This window comes from Xenopus tropicalis, chromosome 2, assembly GCF_000004195.4.
Source record: "Xenopus tropicalis strain Nigerian chromosome 2, UCB_Xtro_10.0, whole genome shotgun sequence".
Taxonomy (NCBI): Eukaryota; Metazoa; Chordata; class Amphibia; order Anura; family Pipidae; genus Xenopus; species Xenopus tropicalis.
The window spans coordinates 69,456,615-69,476,245 of NC_030678.2; the positions used below are offsets into that span (position 1 = coordinate 69,456,615).

Sequence of the window (19,631 nt, forward strand, 5' to 3'; positions counted from 1 at the left end):
GGTGAAGAACGCGCAGTCAGAACTACGCCACAAATGAACAGGCGTAAAGATTTCAATGCAGCCATGCCGGCACAAATCTGCCCCTATATACGCGCAAATAGCACATATATAGGCGCAAAGTGCACACTCATGCAAAAATTGGGCACTTAAAACACGCCCCTAGCCACACCCCCAAAAAACACGTTGTTGCTTGCGACATTATTGCCCAGTATTTGCGACATGTGCATAAAAAGAACTGGCGGAAAAATAAATGAACCGACGCAATGTAACGCATATGCAATTGCGTGTGCACACAAAATGGCGCATAATCGTAATTGCGTCGGTTTGTGTGCTGCGATGCATTGATAAATGAGCCCCATTGTCTTTTCCCATATGACTAACTTTCTTAATGCCCATAATCTGTTGGACCTGCTGCAATCTGGGTTTCGGCCTGCGCACTCTATTGAGACCGTGTTGTGTACATTTGATCTTCAGGTTACCAAACCAAAGGTCACTTTTATATACTAATCCTCCTCGATCTATCGGCTGCGTTTGATACAAAACCTATGCAAACAAAACCTCATCTCCAGTTCCTACTGTGGGGGTACTGCAAGGCTCCGTACTTGGGCCGTTATTGTTCTCTGTCTTTAGGAGATCTTATCCACTTATTTGGCTTTACATATCTGTATGCTGATGATATCTAAATTTATTAGTCGACCCCTTTATTAAGTTGAATCTGAGACTCAAATCTCTAACTGCCTCCTAGCTATCTCCAATTTGATGAACCAACGCCACCCCAAACTGAACCTAACAAAAACTGAACTAATATGTTTTCTGCCTGAGCCTAGTCCTAGCTATCTCTATTGATGTCACGCTCATCAACCCTGTCAATTTGGCACATTGTTTGGGAGTGATCTTTGACTCCTCTCTCTCCTTCTCTGACCATATTAAAACCACAGTCAAAACCTGGCAAACCTAGCAAAATCCATCCCTATCTTCCTACTGCAACAGCTAGGCTGCTCATGCATATTCTCATCCTATCCAGACTTGACTACTGTAACCTGCTACTAACTGGCCTCCCTAACTCCCATCTCTCCCTCCTACAGTCTGTATTAAATACTACTGCCAGAATTCTCCTCCTCTCATCCGGGAGAGTTCAAGCCCTTACACTGATAAAGTCCTTATCGTGGCTTCCCTTAAAGGAAAATGCAAGTCAAAATTTAAAAAGCATACTGCCCAATAGTCCTCCTATTGTTTAGTAAAAACGCCACACTTTTGGCTCACCTAATCAAATATTTACTCAGTCACACTTACTTCACATTTTCTAGAACAGGCAGCCATCTCTAAAAAGGTATTCTCCCTTCCTTTCCCTCCTTGCTTCATACTGCACATGCAGCCAATCCATTTCCACCCATTAAATTTAATTGGTTTATATTTAAACTGATGCCGTTATGTAAGTATTAATTCTAATGTTGTTAAACTTTGCAAAGTTAGTCACAGTGTATTTACAGTTCAAAGTTAGAAATAGAAGGCGGAGCCACCAACAGCCAATACATTTCAATTGGTGAAATGTAAAATGCTGTCAGTCCCACAATTTTTACACCTGAGTCCCCAAACGTTGCAGAATTGGTCACTGGGGGACTGCAGTTCTAAAATAGCAAAAGTGGATTGGGCCACTAACAACCAATCAGATTTCATCCATTCAATTTCATTTGATATAAATATAAAATGCTGTCATCCTCACACTATTTATGCCACTGTGCCCAAACAGCAGTTTGTGACTGGGTGACTCAAGGTTAGAAAAAGTGGGCACACCCACCAACCACCAATAATAATTCACCTATTGACTTTTATTGGTTTAAATTTAAACTGCTGCCATTCTATTATTAATTCTATTCTATTACTATCAATCCTAGGGTCTCTAAAATTTGCAGTCACTGGGTAACTGTAGTTTCATGTTAGAAAAAGTGGAAGGAGCCACCAACTGCCAATCAGATGTCACTCATTGACTTTCAGTGGGGAAATTAAAATTGCTGCCATTCAGACACTATTAAAACCAGGGTCCCACTGGAAACTACATATAAGGTCCTTATGCACTGGTATATGGTTCCCTCTCGCCTGCACAAAATAAACCCTCACTTTAGTAAAGATTGTTTCAGGCAATGCGGCCAAACTGGCTCAGTAATACACATCTGGTGGGAATGTCCAAATGCCCAAAGATTCTGGTCCAGAATTTACAATATTATTTATTCAGTAACACAGGTAAATTTGAAGAAGGACCCTCAAAATGCCTTACTAAATGTCAAAATACCAAATACCAGCAACTATACAAGATCATTAATAACTTTTATATTTTTAGCAGATAACAATAGCTACATTTTGGAAATCAACCCAAATCCCTATTTCCCATTTTAAAAATAAAATGAATTGGATTATGGTTAACGAAAGGCTAACTAGCATACTTATAGATAAACATGACAAATTCATGAAAGTGTGGGAACCCTGGTATATTTATTCCTTCCCGACAGCAGAAACCTTATCCACATTTACATCCTAAACTAACTATTGAAAGGACAGTCGAGACAAATAAGAATCAAGGTAAACTTTATTGGGGCTGAATACAAACGGTTCTCCCACAGATGCTGACCTTCTTGAGTTTTATTTTTAATATGGGACCTCAAAGGCTACACCATATTATTAAGTTCTAATGACCAATTTTAAATATAAAGAAACCGTCAAGTTAATTTTTTTTTTTTTATTTTTATTTTCTTGTTGTGTTTTTCTTATTCACCCTTTGGCCCCATTATTTATCAAAAATGGGACCACCTCTCTCTTCCTTCTTCTCTCTTTCCTCTCTTCTCTCTTTAAGGATATAGATTGTTCAATACAAAATGACGTTATATTGATATCCAACCTGTAAAAGTTAAAATGCAAATAAAAATTATTGAAAAGAAAACCAGGGTCCCGAAACTTTGCACAGTTATTTTACTATATAATTGTAATCCAACATTAGAAAAACTGGGTGGAGCCAACAACAGCCAATTGGATTTCATTTAGTGAATTCACATTTTTCAAACCAACATTAAGTTTGTTCTCAAACTTCCCTTTCTAGTTACATAATACTTGCCAAAGTATTTGCAAATAGACTAAAGGAGGTTTTAGGCAAGGTCATCCATAAGTATGTCAAGATTTTAGGCACTATTTTTAATTAAGACAGTGATGGAAAAAAAGCATGGAATGTGGTGACGAAGAAAATAAATGGACTAGTTGTTTCATGGACTACGAGGCACCTTACTATGGAGGGAAAGGTTTTACTGATTAAAATGGTTTTAATGCCCTTTTTATTGTATAATGCACTTACCTACACCCCATCTATGTTGTTTTTAAAACAAATAATGAGATCATGTTTTGGTTGGTAGACATAAAATGTTTTTTAATATACAGGTATCACACCCCTTATCCGGAAACCCATTATCCAGAAAGTTCTGCATTACGGAAAGGCCATCTCCCATAGACTCCATTTTAATCAAATAATTCTAATTTTTAAAAATGATTTCTTTTTTCTCTGTAATAATAAAACGGTACCTTGTACCCAACTAAGATATAATTAATCCTTATTGGAGCCAAAACAATCCTTTTAGACTTACTTTTAATTTATATTAACCTTTCCTTGTCCTTTAAATGTAAAAGACTGAATGTGTATGGGCCAGGGTGTGCCACAAAGAGCTTTTTAATAGCCAGAAGGACTTGGCATAGGCCTGTGTGCATAAATGCCTCCCTACAAGGGCTTTCCAATATAAAAGAGAGCCTAAGTGCCCCAGAATGACTTGCGTTTCAGAAGAAACTGCATTATACCTCTTTTGGAACTGTTTTTACGCAGAACAGTAAGCCCTTTATTAAAGCTGGTAGAGGGACTCCAGAACATGGACTATAATGCCATTCCGTATGAACACATGCAATGTGCATCACGGGCTCATTTTATGGTTTTATGGAAAATGATAAATTGTTTTAAAGAACCTCTTTGGAGAAATATGTTTCATTATAACTCAGAAGAGAAATGTTTCTGTGGTCTGTACCTTCCGGACTCTGTTCTGCTGTTTACGGTTATACACCGGGTTACCCAGCATATAGGTTCCCTTCTATTTCTTTATCAGTGTTGGAACGTAACAGAAAGGCTGGTCAAGTTGGAATTGTTTACAATGCAAAAGAGGCACTAACAAGGAAACAAGTAAAACCATACTTTTCTAAAAGGTCTTAATAAAATGCCTTGGTAAAAGTGCTGCTGAAATGCAGCACTATCTCATGACTTAATGCATTCCTCCCCGGTGCCCATCCCCTCTATTGCCGCATTTTGCAAAATCCAGGCCCTGCATACTCACTGTCTTTACCAGTCAGTGACTTCAGTAAAACTTAACATGAACAGAAGCAATCACTGGCTGAGGGATGTGTGCATTAGTGCAAAGTGGTGCCCCAATTAGTAAAAGACCTGTAATAACTTTTACCTGAGGCATAGTAACACATTATGCAAAATAAATATAGCCGTTTAGAGACACTATAGAGGCAATTAATTATATACAAATCTCATTATCCTTTAAGAGTGCAACATGGTGGCTCATTTGGTAACCCTGCTGGGGTCCTAAATTCAATTCCATCCAGGGCACTATCTGCAAGAGGTTTATATGTCACTAGAAGTCTGTGTGTGTACTCTGGTCCCCACACTCTGAAAACATACGGGCAGAGTAATAGACTCCTGATAAAATTGGCTTTAATGTGTATGGTTCATTAATTATAAGGTCCTCTAAAGCAGGGTCTGATGTGAATAATCTATAATCCCTGTAAACGGCTCCAGAAATGTGTTGGTTGTATATAAATAGAAGGAGGATATGATAATTATGTATAGATTTATAATGGAACCATACAATAGGATCTCTAATTCTTTGCTCAAAGGTAGTCACCTATAGCTGTCCAAATATATATAGTTTTATGAAGATTTCTCACTTGTATAGGTCAAAAACTCCCAGCAGTACACTACCAAATTTCCAAAGCACTACTCCAGAATGCTGCATACTTTAGATTTCAAGGCCAAAAATTCCACTAACAGAAGGTTTATCCCAGAAAATTATACATTTTTAGAAAGAACAGATTCTGGGGAATCCATAATAGGTAGAATTGTCTGTCTACTACAAAGTTGCAATGCTTTCCTAAAGTTATAGTTTTTTGTCAAAATTTGTGAAATTTTTTAAAAATCACTTCAAAGCTTACAGACTATAGTATCTTACAGGTCATAAAGTAACCAGATAAAACACCATAAATATGAATGCCAGGGGTCCACTGAACAGTTTGATGCCCAATATGTATAGGTTTACCTAAGTATGTGGCATGTAGGGGCCCCAATGTGAGCATACCCTCATATGTACTGTCATTTCTGTCATTTTAGCTTCTGCAAAATCAACACATTTACATCATTTTATGTAGAATAAAGCTACAACATGCTCACCCCAGAAAGCCATATATTTTTGGAAAGTACACATTCCCCCGAATCTAAAATGGGTACCCATGTCTTTCTACTCCAAAGTAACAAACCGCAAAGCTTTCCTAAATTTGGCAATTTTGATAACATTTCCAAAAATCCTCTCAAAGCTTCCAGTTTGCAGCATCTTATCTCCCACGTATCATTAGGTACCAGGATAAAACGCCAGGGGTCCACTGAACATTTTAATGCCTAATATGTATAGGTTTACATAAGTATGTGGCATGTAGGGGCCCCAATGTATACATACCCCCATATGTACTGTAATTTCTGTCATTTCAGCTCCTGTAAAATCAACACATTTACATGCTTTATGTGGGATAATGCTACAAAATAGTTAGCTCACCACAGAAAGCTATATATTTTTGGAAAGTACACATTCCCCTGAATCTAAAATGGGTACCCATTTCTTTTTACTCCAAAGTACCAAGCCACAAAGCTTTCCTAAGTTTGACAATTTTTATGACATTTCCAAAAATCACCTCAAAACTTCCACTATGCAGCAGAAATGTAGGGTAGCCCCTAAAAACCATATACCTATAGTTTTTACATGGGTTTTTACATGGGTAAAGAAGACTTTCTACACCAAAGTACCAATCTGGAAACCTTTCCTAAACTTAATGGTTTTTATGACTTGTCAGAATAATCAGACAAAGCATTGGGAGGGTTAATATACCCTTCACAGAAGCATGTAATACCAAAGCTCTGAAGAAGTAAATATAGGAAGTTCTTGGGAAAGAAAAGGGAGTTTCTGGGGAATTGGACTGGCAGGGCTGATCTTAACAACTGTGGGGTGCAATTGGAACCATTTTGGTGGGGCCCCCTTTTACATTGTGGATAATGCTTAGTACAGGGGAATACCTATGCTGCCATAGTTTTATGGTATCTCTCTCTACAGGCTATGAGCAAACTTAGGGAGCTTAGTGAGCAATTGTGCTGAATTGTGCTGCTTTCTAACTGGTAGGAGGGAGTACTGCACAAGTTGGGAAATTTAAACTGCTCCACTTTCCCTCCTGCTGGATAGTCACAAGAGATTCCTCAGATTTTACCAGTGATCCCCAACTAGTGGCTAGGATATAACATGTTGCTCACCATCCCTTTTGATGTTGCTCCTAGTAGCCTTAAACTAGCTGCCCATTTTTACATTTCTGGCCTGGAGTTTTGGGAGCACAGAGACACAGTTTTACTCCAAGCAGAGCCTCCTGCAGCCTAGCAGTCCACATGGGGCTACTAAATAGCCAATTACAGCCCTTATTTGGCATCCCCAAAGAACTTTTTCATGGTTGTGTGGCTCAGTAACACTTTTTACATCTGAGTGTGGTTCACGAGTAAAAAAGGTTAGGGATCCCTGGATTATACAATAAGGTACAGTTCAGCTAGTGCAGCAATGCCACACCACAACGAGGGCACAGGCCCACAGTTATAAACAAAACAGATAAAATGGCTGCAGCTTATGTTTTCTTTTGTGATTTCATGTTCATTTTTTCCTCCACTATTCCACGGGGATCATTTATAAGTGAGGTGCTTAATTGCAATTGGTCCATTCTGCTCTTCTGTCCCTTTCTATACAATCATATGAATCATATGAAAACATAGTAACATAGTAAGTTGGGTTGAAAAAAGACATACGTCCATCAAGTTCAACCATAATGCCTATATATAACCTGCCTAACTACTAGTTGATCCAGAGGAAGGCAAAAAACCCCATCTGAAGCCTCTCTAATTTGCCGCAGAGGGGAAAAAATTCCTTTCTGACTCCAAGATGGCAATCGGACCAGTCCCTGGATCAACTAGTACTAAGAGCTATCTCCCATAACCCTGTATTCCCTCACTTGCTAAGAATCCATCCAGCCCCTTCTTAAAGTTATAAACGTTTGAGAACCCCTCTTAATTCTTTGGAGTTTTGTTTATCATTGGCTGAGCTTTTAATGTAGCAACTTCTTTTTAATATATAACCTTATGGAAACAGTAGAATTTCAGCAGTGACATAGTTTGACAAGTTTATTGGATTAACAGAGAAAATGCAATATGCATCATAACAAAATTAGACAGGTGCATAAATTTTGGCACCCCAACAGAAATATTACATCAATACTTAGTTGAGTAGCCTCCTTTTGCAATGTAACAGCCTCTAGATGCCTCCTATAGCATTTTATGAGTGTCTCCCTGAGGGGATCGGACGCTGGCCCAGTCTGACGCTGTGGTTAGCAGTGAGGTGAACTTATTCTAAGCTATACCAGGGGGATTAGGGTAGTAATATTCTGGCTTTTAATGTAAGATTACTTTGCTCACTATTTTCTGTAGAGAGAGAGGTCCTGATGACAATGCGTATGGCATTATTTTCGGCAAGCCGAAAAACGCTTGCCGAAAATACGCGCCATATGCTCCTACCTGTGCCTGCACCCGGATTAATGGAATACGCTTGGGTGCAGGCACATGGTAACATAGTAAGTTAGGTTAAAAAAAGACATATGCCCATCAAGTTCAACCATAATGCCTATTTATAACGTGGCTAACTGCTAGTTGATCCAGAAGAAGGCAAAAAACATAATCCGAAGCCTCTCTAATTTGTTGCAGAGGGGGGAAAAATTCCTTCCTGACTCCAAGATGGCAATCGGACCAGTCCCTGGATCAACTTGTACCAGGGGCAGGCCGAGCCGACTGGGCGCCCTAGGCAACCCGGTCGGCCACAGGATATGGTGCTTAAAGGGTTACACAAGATAAATGTAAACAAGGCACCTGGGCCAGATGGAATACACCCTCGGGTACTGAGAGAGCTAGGGTCAGAATTACAGTGGCCCTTGTTTCTGATATTCTCAGATTCACTTTCATCAGGTATGGTACCTAGGGATTGGAAGAAGTCTAATGTCATTCCTATATTTAAAAAGGGAATAAGATTATTTGAAGGCTTGTTAAGGGATCACATACAAAATTATGTACTGGAGAATGGCATTATGAGCAGTAATCAGCATGGCTTTATGAAGGACAGGTCATGTCAGACCAATTTAATTGCTTTTTATGATGAGGTAAGTAAGAAGCTGGACAGTTGGTGTCATGAGATAGGCCTGTAGGGGTTAATCAGGCAGGCCAAGGTGTCACGGAAGTCTTCCCCCTGTGACAGAAACAGATGTATAACAGGCCTCTGGTCACTAGGGTCTGGAATCAGCCATGTGTAAAGGCCTCACATCCTGGAATGCCCCACTCTAATCCCTGGCTGATAAGAGCCATGCCATGTGGGCGAGTGAAAGCCCAAATGGGGGTGAATTGGAGTTCACACCGACCCATCATAGGTGATGTGGAGGTCACACCATAACCCAACCTCACAAACATTTATTGTCCCAGAACCCATACCATTTATACTAGAGGTACCAAAACCTGAGTATATGTGTAATTTACTACGGCCGTTCATACAAGTCCAAACATGACTAGATTTGGGTACTCGGTTTGTCAGATAGGAGTATCTGGGCAGGGGCAGGTCACACAGTAGTGATGTTTAGTCTGTATGGGACCGGTGGGATCATTTAGAATTGATGAATCTAATTTCATCTTTCTATTATGTTCCCACAAGGAGTTATGGACATTGGTATCATTGGACCAGTCCCATACACTCAGTCCATTCACAGGAGGCCATAAAACTCACACTGTGTCCTGCTAATGGTGACATCCCTTGCATTACTGAGGGAGGGGGGAGTGTCCAGTTACCTGATCCCCTGCAAACTGGGATAAATAGTCAGCTCTTCTGACTATACTCGGATATTCTGTGGAGGACCAATTTCTATTGGAAGTTTATCCTGTGGTTCCCCTTGCCTCCAGGACTAGAAGGACTTTGCTTGGTATAGTATAGGACTTCTATATTTTTCCCCTATTTTAAAACTGTTTGTACTTGTTTTATCGTATGTCCTTTTTTGTAACATCTTGTTTTAAACTTGCACTGTTATAGTTTTTATAATATTAAATATAAAATTTAATAAGTTTGTCCTTGATGCTCTAAAACGTACCTAACCTCCGATTGTGTAACTGTGTTGTGTGCCTTAGCCCTCTGTATGCTGTGTGCTGATTAACCCTGTGACTGCTGGTAAGGAGTGTGTGTTGGTTCTTTACATTAACCCTTTCTCTACCAGTGTGCTTGGCATCTCTCATCGCCAGTGTAAGAAGTATGAGAGTGGTGGCAGCAAGTTGTGTATGAGTGTGTGAGCGTTGGTTGGTCTTTGGGGTGCTGTGACGCTAGTCTGACCTGGGTGTCAGGTGTGTGAGACTGAGCAGGGGACCCTCTAGACAGCCACGCCTACAGTCACGTGCATCTGAAGTGCCGTAATCGTGACAGTTGCCTCAATTAAGGTCAGTGTTCACGACTCCACCATAAGAAAGAGACTGGGCAAAAACGGCCTGCATGGCAGATTTCCAAGGCGCAAACCACTTTTAAGCAAAAAGAACATTATGGCTCGTCTCAATTTTGCTAAAAAAAAACATCTCAATGATTGCCAAGACTTTTGAGAAAATACCTTGTGGACCGACGAGACAAAAGTTGAACTTTTTGGAAGGTGCGTGTCCCGTTACATCTGGCGTAAAAGTAACACAGCATTTCAGAAAAAGAACATCATACCAACAGTAAAATATGGTGGTGGTAGTGTGATGGTCTGGGGTTGTTTTGCTGCTTCAGGACCTGGAAGGCTTGCTGTGATAGATGGAACCATGAATTCTACTGTCTACCAAAAAATCCTGAAGGAGAATGTCCGGCCATCTGTTCGTCAACTCAAGCTGAAGCGATCTTGGGTGCTGCAGCAGGACAATGACCCAAAACACACCAGCAAATCCACCTCTGAATGGCTGAAGAAAAACAAAATGAAGACTTTGGAGTGGCCTAGTCAAAGTCCTGACCTGAATCCTATTGAGATGTTGTGGCATGACCTTAAAAAGGCGGTTCATGCTAGAAAACCCTCAAATAAAGCTGAATTACAACAATTCTGCAAAGATGAGTGGGCCAAAATTCCTCCAGAGCGCTGTAAAAGACTCGTTGCAAGTTATCGCAAACGCTTGATTGCAGTTATTGCTGCTAAGGGTGGCCCAACCAGTTATTAGGTTCAGGGGGCAATTACTTTTTCACACAGGGCCATGTAGGTTTGGATTTTTTTTCTCCCTAAATAATAAAAACCCTCATTTAAAAACTGCATTTTGTGTTTACTTGTGTTATCTTTGACTAATAGTTAAATGTGTTTGATGACGCGCATGCGTATGGGCATGCGCGTCATTGTGCATGCGCACAACGCCACAGCTAAGCGCCGGTGAATAGAGGAGGGCCCTGCACGGAGACCACACGGGCAAGTAAAAACATTTTTTTAAAGTATATTCGGACCATAAGACGCAGGGACTTTTTCCCCCCACTTCTGGGGGAAAAAAAGTGCGTCTTATGGTCCGAAAAATACGGTATATAAGTCCTCACTGAATTCACACACACTATTTATCAGGAACCAATTACCAAGTACTGCGGAGGAATGATACAGCAGCTCCCACCATGACAATGAAGAAGTGTGAAGATATTCATAAAGGCTTGTGTGCGTCTGGGGGAAGCAGGCCAGTCTGGAGGGTGGGGATTTTGACAAATGGTGTGCTCAGTTCTGAATAACTACAAAATGCTGTGTTTTCCACAAATATCTTTGTGCACACCGCAGTTTGTGTATACTAGTCTAAAAATCTGTGTACAAGCACACACCTTTGGAAGAACACTGATTGGGAAAAAGCATCAGTTTTTCTGGCTAAGCCAAGTGGCAACTCTTGGGGGGGATAAAGGGGACTGAATGCAAATCCTTTACCCATGCCACCATCTCTACACGTAAAGTCTATATTATATTTGGTATTCTAAAATCTTTATTCCATTTATACTAATCGCTGGTTCTCCCTCCTTGTTAAACCTTCTGTCCTGATTTATAATTATGTTTTTATAAGTAGTGATGTACAGGCATGGGGTCCATTATCCGGAAACCCACTGTCCAGAATGCTCTGAATTACATAAAGGCCTTCTCCCATAGGCTTAATTTTAATAAAAATTCAATATTTTAAAATTAATTTCCTTTTTCTATGGAATAATAAAGCAGTACTTTGAGCTGCCAGTAATTAACCCTTTTACTGGCAGCCATTTTGGTCAAAGCGGAACTTGTATTGCCAGCCAGTTTTTGAACATTTTGCACTGTTTCAATTCAGTCAATATGGTAGAATTGTTGTGTAATTCCAATCCTGTAACAAGATATAGGCTTCTAAATATCTAAAAAAAAAAAAATAATAATATTTTCCATAATATAAACACATATACCAGTAACTAAAATTATTTTATGCACGAAAATACAACTGACTTGGAAAGCAGCATGTGTTCTTAACGTGTCAGTACCAAATATATATAGTTTTATGGAGAATTATCACTTTTATAGGTCAAAAACTCCCAGCAGTACACTACCAAATTTTCAAAACACTGCTTCAGAAGGCTGCATACTTTAGATTTCAAGGCCAAATCTTCCACTAACAGAAAGTTCATCCCAGAAAATTATACATTTTTGGAAAGATTCTGGGGAATTCAGAATAGGTAGAACAATCTGTCTACTCCAAACTACAAAGTTGCAATGCTTTCCTAAAGGTATTGGTTTTTATCAAAAATTTCAAATATTTTGAAAAATCGCTTCAAAGCTTCCAGTCTATAGTATCTTATCTCCTACAGGTCATAAAGTGACCTAATAAAACACACTAAATTTGAACGCCAGGGGTCCACTGAACAGTTTGATACACAATATGTATAGGTTTGCCTAAGTATGTGGCATGTAGGGGCCCAAATGTGAACAAACCCCATGCAATCTATCATTTCTATCATTTCAGCTCCTGCAAAATCAACACATTTACATCATTTTATGTGGGATAAAGCTATAAAAAGAAACTAAGCTCAACCCAGAAAGCCATATATTTTTGTAAAGTACACATTCTCTTGAATCTAAAATGGTTACCCATGTCTTTCTATTCCAAAATACCAAGCCGCAAAGCTTTCCTAAATTTGATGATTTTGATGACATTTCCAAAAATCCCCTCAAAGCTTCCAATTTGCAGCATTTCATCTCCCACATAGCATTAGGTACCAAGATAAAGCACCCTAAATTTGAATGCCAGGGTTCCACTGAACAGTTTGATACACAATATGTATAGGTTTACCTAAGTATGTGGCATGTAGTGGCCCCAATGTGAACATACCCCATGCAAGCTATCATTTCTGTCATGACTTTTCTGAAAAATTCCTAAAAATGTTGCAATTTGCCACATTTATCTTACAACATTTCTTACATACAATGACACATCACCCTACATATGAATGCCAGGTAACTACTGAACAGTTTGATGCCCAATATGCCCAATATATGCCCAATATAAGGTGTACAGAGGCACCCAAATGAAAATAGTGCATATGAATTTTCTCTGTTGTCAACAACTGTTTCTGCAAAATAAGCCCATGACTGTGCCATAAGACCCCCTAACTATACAGAGAACTCCAGAAAACCATATATTTTTGTAAAGTACACATTTTGACAAATCCAACATAGGTAAAGAGTCCTTTCTACACCAAAGTACCAATCTCCAAAGCTTTCCTAAAGTTGTGGTATTTATGACATTTCAGAAAATCCCCTAAAAATGTTGCAATTTGCCGCTTTTATCTCACACAATTTCTTGCATACAAAGGTAAATCAACAGTTTGATGCCCAATATGCATAGATATACCAAAGTCTGTGGTATGTACTGACCCCAAAATGAAAATAGCGCATAAGGATTTGTCGCCTGCCAACTCAGCTTTTGCACACAGAGCTCCCTGACAGCATATTATGTGCTGTAAGACCCCCTAACAACCACATATTTTTGGAAAGTACACATTCCAATGAATTAAAAATCACTAAAGTTATTTTCTACTCCAAAGTACCATATGGCAAAGCTATCCTAAAAAACACAAACACTAAAACAAGGATAAAAATGCAATAAAACCACAAAAATTGTGCAAATAAATGAAACAACAAAATATGTCATACAACAGCATAATTAGTGGTCAGAATATCTGATCCAATAGTCACGCTATCAAAATAAACAGTTTTTAGAGAAAAACTAAAGAAAAAGGGGTCAAATAAATAAGTAAAAAAAAAAAAAAAAAAAGTGTTTGTGTGTGTTTGCGTATACATGTATGTACACATCTAAAAGTTGTATTACAGTGTTTATATAAGTGTATATAAGTGTGCTAAAACAAAGAAACAAACTGTTCTAAATTGTGTGCTGTATACACATACACTGTATACACATACAGCACACAATTTTGAACAGCTTGTTTCTTTGTTTTTTTTTTTAATTTTGCACTTTGTGCACACTTTATTTTGCACACTCCCTGTTGTGCGAGCTCTACAGAGAAGACCCCTTCAAGCAATCTGATCGTCCATCTACTTCCAGGACAGGTAAGTACCCTTGATTTATACTACTATACACACACTTACATACATCTACATGCATTTACACGTGCCCAGGGAGCTGTCATCGCTCAGAACTCTCTGCAGATGCGGCCTCTGCAGAAAGAAACCTTGATCTGCCAAACAACGTTTGGCATACATGGTTGGCAGATAACAAATATACGCCATATATATGCCATACACCGTTAGCAGCAGAAAGGTTAATCCTTATTGGAGGCAAAACAAGCTCTGGGTTTATTTGTTCTGTGAATAATTTTTTTTAGTAGGCTTTTACTGCCAAGAACGTATGTGATATGTGCTTGCACAAGTAGTCACTGCCAAGCACGTATCACATACATGCTTAGCAGTTAAAGGAATACTGTCATGGCAAAACATGTGTTGTTCCAAACGCATCAGTTAATAGAGCTTCTCCTGCAGAACGCAAGCAGATTTTTTTATAATTTAATTTTGAAATTTTAAATGGGGCCATATTCTTAATTTCCCAGGGTACTGCAGCCATATGACATGTGCTCTAATAAATTTCAGTCACTCTTTACTGCTGAGCTGCAAGTTGGAGTGATATCATCCCCTCCCTTTTCACCTCAGGAGCTGATAAGCAGAACAATGGGAAGGTAGTAAGGAGTCAGCAACATTGATGCCGCAATTAGCCAATCGCTGATTGCCACATCATAAGCCTGCCCTCATGATGTCATGGCCCTGTCTCCTTCCCATCACACTGTGTCACGGCTAAGAAAGCTGGCAGAGGTGGCAACCCAGCATAGCAGCTCCCAGTAGATAACAGATAGTCAGTTATAAAAAAAATATCCAAATCCAAGGCATGTGGGCAACTCCCCAAATGTATGGAGGAACGCTCAGGTCAGATGAGACTAAATTGAACTTTTCGGCCACCAAGGAAGATGCTACAGTGGTGTGAAAAACTATTTGCCCCCTTCCTGATTTCTTATTCTTTTGCATGTTTGTCATACTTAAATGTTTCTGCTCATCAAAAACCGTTAACTATTAGTCAAAGATAACATAATTGAACACAAAATGCAGTTTTTAAATGAAGGTTTACGTTATTAAGGGAGAAAAAAAACTCCAAATCTACATGGCCCTGTGTGAAAAAGTGATTGCCCCCCTTGTTAAAAAATAACTTAACTGTGGTTTATCAATTTCAATTTTCAATTTCAATATCAATTTCTGTAGTCACCCCCAGGCCTGATTACTGCCACACCTGTTTCAATCAAGAAATCACTTAAATAGGAGCTACCTGACACAGAGAAGTAGACCAAAAGCACCTCAAAAGCTAGACATCATGCCAAGATCCAAAGAAATTCAGGAACAAATGAGAACAAAAGTAATTGAGATCTATCAGTCTGGTAAAGGTTATAAAGCCATTTCTAAAGCTTTGGGACTCCAGCGAGCCACAGTGAGAGCCATTATCCACAAATGGCAAAAACATGGAACAGTGGTGAACCTTCCCAGGAGTGGCCGGCCGACCAAAATTACCCCAAGAGCGCAGAGACAACTCATCCGAGAGGCCACAAAAGACCCCAGGACAACATTTAAAGAACTGCAGGCCTCACTTGCCTCAATTAAGGTCAGTGTTCATGACTCCAGCATAAGAAAGAGACTGGGCAAAAACGGCCTGCATGGCAGATTTCCAAGGCTCAAACCACTTTTAAGCAAAAAGAACATTATGGCTCGTCTCAATTTTGCTAAAAAACATCTCAATGATTGCCAAGACTTTTGAGAAAATACCTTGTGGACCGACGAGACAAAAGTTGAACTTTTTGGAATGTGCGTCCCATTACATCTGGCGTAAAAGTAACACAGCATTTCAGAAAAAGAACATCATACCAACAGTAAAATATGGTGGTGGTAGTGTGATGGTCTGGGGTTGTTTTGCTGCATCAGGACCTGAAAGGCTTGCTTTGATAGATGGAACCATGAATTCTACTGTCTACCAAAAAATCCTGAAGGAGAATGTCCGGCCATCTGTTCGTCAACTCAAGCTGAAGCGATCTTGGGTGCTGCAGCAGGACAATGACCCAAAACACACCAGCAAATCCACCTCTGAATGGCTGAAGAAAAACAAAATGAAGACTTTGGAGTGGCCTAGTCAAAGTCCTGACCTGAATCCTATTGAGATGTTGTGGCATGACCTTAAAAAGGCGGTTCATGCTAGAAAACCCTCAAATAAAGCTGAATTACAACAATTCTGCAAAGATGATTGGGCCAAAATTCCTCCAGAGTGCTGTAAAAGACTTGTTGCAAGTTATCGCAAACGCTTGATTGCAGTTATTGCTGCTAAGGGTGGCCCAACCAGTTATTAGGTTCAGGGGGCAATTACTTTTTCACACAGGGCCATGTAGGTTTGGATTTTTTTTCTCCCTAAATAATAAAAACCCTCATTTAAAAACTGCATTTTGTGTTTACTTGTGTTATCTTTGACTAATAGTTAAATGTGTTTGATGATCAGAAACATTTTGTGTGACAAACATGCAAAAGAATAAGAAATCAGGAAGGGGGCAAATAGTTTTTCACACCACTGTATGTCTGGCACAAACCCCACACATCCATCACCCCAAGAACACCATCGCCACAGTGAAACGAGGTGGCAGCATCATGCTGTAGGGATGTTTTTCAGCAGCAGGGACTGGGAAACTGGTCAGAGTGGAGGGAAAGATGGATGGTGCTAAATACAGGGATATTCTTGAGCAAAACCTGCCAGTCTGGGACGGAGGTTCACTTTCTAGCAGGACAATGACCCTAAGCATACTGCTAAAGCAACACTTGAGTGGTTTAAGGGGAAACATTTAAATGCTTTGGAATGGCCTAGTCAAAGTCCAGACCTAAATCCCATTGTGAATCTGTGGTTAGACTTTTTGAGATTGCTGTTCACAAGCGAAAACTATCCAACATGAAGGAGCTGGAGCAGTTTTGCCTTAAGGAATGGGCAAAAATCCCAGTGGCAAGATGTGGCAAGCTCATAGAGACTTATCCAAAGCGAATTACAGCTGTAACTTGGTTATGGTTATGTAACATGGTTATGGATGAGCCAGCACAGCAGGGGTTAACCTAGACAAAATGTGTGCAACAAAATTGTATCGTTGCACCAAGTACGGAAGTTTCGGATTCATTTAAGCTTCGGTATCGTGACTTTCCTTGGGCCAGGTTGGAGCTGCAGAGTGCCATTGAGTCCTATGGGAGGCTTCCAAAATCATGCACAGAAGGATCAAAGTCAGAAAGGTTTTCCTGCTGTTTACGATCAAATTTCGTGACTTTTGGATCGCCAATACAATCTCATCGTAACTAATGCAATTTTTTCGTAAGCATTTTCGTGATATTTGCAATCATCAGAAATTATTGTATTAATCCGAATTTTTCCCAATTCGGGATTCAAACTCGTACTTTGATGAATAGACCCCTTAGTCATTAGCTAGTACGGGTTCAAGTTGCCCATGACATATCTCATGGACAGTTTTAAGGTACCCTGCATTCCAGAGTGCATCCTGAGGGTCTTATCAGTTGTTGGGTACTAATTTACCATCATACAGCCCAGCTGCAAGGACACAGTCCTGAAACTCCTTTTTGGTTCCCAAGGCTTTGTTCTACCCCACAATTAACTTCCTAAAACTCCCTTTTACAGAGCCTGATACAACTATGATTGTAGGAAAGTATAAACATCCTCCTAATCCTTTTGTGCTCTATTCTATGTTCTGTTCATAATCCATGTGTTGCATCAATAAACTTTGATTCTACCTCCAGAGATCTCCTGTCTTTTGAAATTCCACAACACCATGATATTCTGGTGGAAGGTCCACAAAAACTTCCAGAGCTTTGCCCTTAAGCCCCGTGGTCAGGAAACTTGCTCACTGTTCAAGTGGTAAGTGAAACTGTCTGCAGGTTTTTTCAAAACCCCTCAGAAAAGTGTCCAGGTCCCCATTCTTTTCAATCACAGGGAAATTCTCCAGATGGGGTTTAAAAACCTGGAGTGCTGTGAGTTGAGGCAGTACCTTTTTGGACCATGGCATCTCCAGCTGGAATTGCGTATCTCCCTGGCGCTCAGCTGCTTCCCTTTCTGCATCCCACTGCTGCGGCCTGGCATTCTGCTGCCTCTGCCAGCTAGTATTGCAAAATAAGCTGCAACCATACATTAGGGTAAGATGAGCCCAGCTTCTGCAGGGCCAGCTGCAGAGATGATCCTGTACCACCCTGGGAAATATAGCTGCTGCTATCCTCAGAGTGATATTGTCCAATCACAATCTCCCTTCTTTGTATTGGACTCCTGGCCACTTTCAGTAAGGGTTGCAATAAGCCATACCTTGGTCTGGTCTGCCACAGCAATTCCAGCTGTTCCTTACTCTGCCTCTTGTAGGATACCATTTCAGGGGACTATTGTCAAGTAAAAGATAGGAAAGGAAAACAAGGAAGGGTACAACTGTTTGCAGGTATGCTTTTTTTAAATAAAAATATGCTCTGTGTTTGTCCTTCAAGACTGTATATTCCTCACAAGTCCCTAAGTGCAAGGTTTAAACACTTAATCCAAGCACTAATGCTTTAAGGAGAAGGAAAGGCTAAGTCACTTGGGGGGTGCCAAAATGTTAGTTGACTTAAATTGCTTATCTTGTATCCCGGGCTGGTGCCCCTGTTAGGAGAGAACAGCACCAGCCCGGGGTACCTGCGAGCGCTTCCTTCTGCTGAGACCTTTCCTCATTACTGTATGCATGGGGGGAGGGGGGGGGGAGTGCCGGGAACTTGTCACTTATGACCCCCTGTAGATAGCTGCAATTTTAAGACCAGTTTCTGTCATATAATATTGGCACTTGCCAGTGCCCAATATTATAATGAAATATGGGCTTGCTGTGATCCATATGTGGGTGATCAAAATGATACCAAACATGAGGGGTGTCTCATGTTCCAATACCTGGTTGGTATTGGTTGGCCCTGTTTGGTATCATTAGGAAGCATGTGATTTCCTCATAAGTAAAATGTGAATTATGAGGATATGGATCCTTTTTACAATCCTTATTTTCCTCATAGCTGTTCCCCCTTCAGCTCTAGGTGCATAGCTGCCTTTCTTTGATTAATAGATCAAAGAAACCAATTGCCCTTGCTTTGTTGCCCAAATGGTCTGGCTCCAAATTGTCCTATATGCCAGTGACACCTTTTCCACAGCCTCTTGCTGATATATGTAATTAGGGGCCTCTTGTGGACCCAAAGCCAAATGTTACCAGGGTTAACACTTGTAATACCAGAAATACTAGTCTAGCACAACACAAGGTTGTTACAAAAAATGATATATTGTTTTCCTAGGTAAACTAAATGTACCCCCCCCCCAGTCTGGCAATAAAAGCTCCACAGTGACCAAATTGGTTAGCAGTTAAAGGGTCAAAGTATACAAATCCAAATTAAGAAAAGATCAGGGAAAAACCCAGGCCCAGGGCCTGTACCTGTATTTGTTTTTAACACATACTATCACAGCCCATATTGAGTAAACTGTAACCAACAAAAATAAATGTAATTTTTTTTCATCCCCCAGGCGGCGCTTACCCGTCAAAAACTTCTAGATATTAAACGTCACAGCGTCTAGCCAGTACAACGTAGGATTGGAGGTGCCAGCCTATCCATCCCCCTTTTCCCTGACGTAAGGTCATCTGCAG

At 40.1% G+C, this 19,631-nt stretch overlaps 1 long non-coding RNA gene across 1 annotated transcript; it reads right to left on the reverse strand.

Annotated features, from left to right (window-relative positions):
* Positions 1 to 2,566: 2,566 nt before the first annotated feature.
* LOC105948363 lies at positions 2,567 to 19,609 on the reverse strand. The gene is made up of 2 exons (XR_001171782.3): positions 19,522 to 19,609; positions 2,567 to 2,893 (listed from the first exon to the last, which is right to left on the reverse strand). It is a non-coding gene; the product is annotated as an uncharacterized LOC105948363 (long non-coding RNA).
* Between the last annotated feature and the right edge of the window lie 22 nt (positions 19,610 to 19,631).